Source organism: Lygodium microphyllum, chromosome 2 (assembly GCF_053477565.2).
Source record: "Lygodium microphyllum isolate KBCC chromosome 2, Lygodium_microphyllum_v1.1.10, whole genome shotgun sequence".
Lineage (NCBI taxonomy): Eukaryota > Viridiplantae > Streptophyta > Polypodiopsida > Schizaeales > Lygodiaceae > Lygodium > Lygodium microphyllum.
Genome location: NC_141136.1, coordinates 116,448,009 through 116,450,686, shown reverse-complemented (window position 1 = coordinate 116,450,686; position 2,678 = coordinate 116,448,009).

Below are 2,678 nucleotides of genomic sequence, written 5' to 3'. Positions count from 1 at the left end.
TCCATAGGTTAGCACCTTACGTGGCCATCATGAGTGGGCAATCATCGGCAAGTAGGTTAGCACCTTGCGTGGCGTCTCCATGGGTTAGCACCTTACGTGGCTATCATTAGTGGGAAATCATCGGCAAATAGAAAGCCTGCCTAAGAGGCGCTGTTTCAACCCACCGACCATGTCTCGCTCACCTTTTGCTGCATGTGCATGACCCACTCATGCCCGCCACCTTATTCGTGACACTACCGACCCTTCTCGTCTTAGAATGGAATGGCAGGCACGTCGCTACATCTGGGGCTCCTCTGCGGGGTCATCGGTGAGCTGTTTCCTTCCTCCCTCCCTCTCTCTCTCTCTCTGGCTCTTTTCTTTTCCCCACACGCGATCATGTGCTCCACGATCACGCCCCCACCAGCAGCACAGCTTGCCTACCCAATAGTGCTCCATATGAGTGGACTTTTTTGTGCGGCGCTTCTCATACCGTTCACCCCCATGCTCTATAGAGACCATCCACACTACTCCTCCCTCTATGATGCCTTGCCCTAAGCGATTCCAAACCTTTCTATGTTACCATTCTAACAACTAGACTTTTGACACCAAATACAATATCATAGCCAAGGTTATACCAACCTATAATTGCTACAAATACTTTAATGTCAATGAGACCCACTTATTTTACTAGCATGTTATCAAAAGAGGCAAGAACTTAATGATAAGTAGAAAAGCTAATCATTATGACATGCTATGCTAACTTAATGACAAGGAAAGCATTTATTATGGGTACATATTCAAAAGTTATGGAACCCCACAATGTTACTTATCACTAAGAGTTATAAGTAACATTCTTGATGGATTAGAATGAACATACCAAGCAACTTACTAAAGGATGAGGTCCATAATCATATGAAAATGACCTAGATGCAGCAAGAGAATATATTCTCTATATAATGTAGAAGGTAGTAAACATGTTTTACATGCTATGAATCCTAAAAGAGAAAATCACACAATGGAAGATATCTATAATTTCACTTGGAGCGATGTTGTCACATGAATAAAAAGTGAGATACTTTTTATTTATCAAGTAATATAATGTTGGAGTATGTTTGCTTATGACATGGTCTAATTGTAAAAGCTATTGATTGGCTTGGGTGGAAGGATAGATGGATCTACTTGGCTAATTTGTGATAATATGAGTTCATATAGTTGGTAGGTAGCAATAGGTAGAAAACCCAATCTTTCCTAAGTTTGCAGGGTCATTTATGAGTTCATACAATTGGTAGGTAACAATAGGTAGGTAAGAGTAGGTAGAGAAACCAATCTTTCTTGAGTTTGTAGTGTCATTTATTATGATCAAAAGCTATTGGTTGTTTTGGAAAGATATTTGGAGTAATTGTCATATTATGTGATAAATTGCATGCGATTGGCATGGGACACATGTATTTCATGCAACTCACACATTCTTCAAATACCATGGATACATGCTTGGAAGGTTTAGACAACTGTTTGCGGTATAAGATACGCAATGAATCATGTGGGCGAGTATTGAGAAGGCAAGCTCAACCTATGTGAACATTCATCCCCAAACCCAAGAGGATAACATTGCACTTGCAACAATAGTTTGGTTGTTGTGGGTGTCATGGAAGAAATCCACCATAGATTTTGTAGCTATTGTGCCAACTTATCTACTTTTAGTTATCTTCACAATTAGCTCATAGCCTCTTATATCTATGTTATGAAGTGAGTGAGAAAAAACAAAAAACAAAATTTAAAGTGACATTAGCCTCCATTCTCTTTGTTCTTGAGCTTCTTTCTCCATGCCATGTGAAGTATATGTAAGGTTTATTAACATCCAAATGACTTTTGGGTTAGGGATAATAAAGCAAAGTGGAGGCTAAGACTTGATTTTAGTAAGCCCATTACTGTGGAGGTGACAATGACCGCTAGAGTTGCATTGCCATTGCTTGGAACCCGATGTTTCATGAGCAAACCAAGCATAGTGTGATCCAACATATTGAGATATTACAGCATTGCATCAAAGAGAAGATCTTGAATGGCACAAGTATAGTGGAGTATTGCAAGACTAAAGAAAATTTGCTCTTCCTCATTTGCCTTACATCTCCACTCCAAATCCCTTAGTCTCGTGATCTACCTCGGATCTAAGATGCATTTTTAGAGGACCATCTCCTATTCACAACACTTGAACATTTGATCATGAAAGTTATGCAGCATTTGTGCACAAAGCGGGCAACATTATTGCACAACTGGACATCATTTATTGCAAGCGAGCATGTGTGTAGAAGGTCACTCAAGCAATGCACAATATTTAGGTGACTACATAATGGGTGACACTACATGTCTCCAACTCTAAACCTAGTCGCAAGAAAGCCTCCCTCTACAGTTGAAAAATAGCTTGGCTATGTCATGTACAAGGAAGGATGGATTGAGGAACCAAGGGATGATGTGTAGAACATACCTAGATATTGATGCAAGCTAGCTATATATCACTTGCATGTTGGTGTTGCAAAGTTTAATTTATATATGTACATCATGAAAAATTCAAATACAAGGCATTTATGATTGTTTATTCTATAGATCATGTTCTTTTTATATTGCATGCTTTGTGTGGTTAATTTATTTAATCTGGTTTGATTTGTGCTCTCTAGGAGTGATGCATTCACACACTTTTTTTA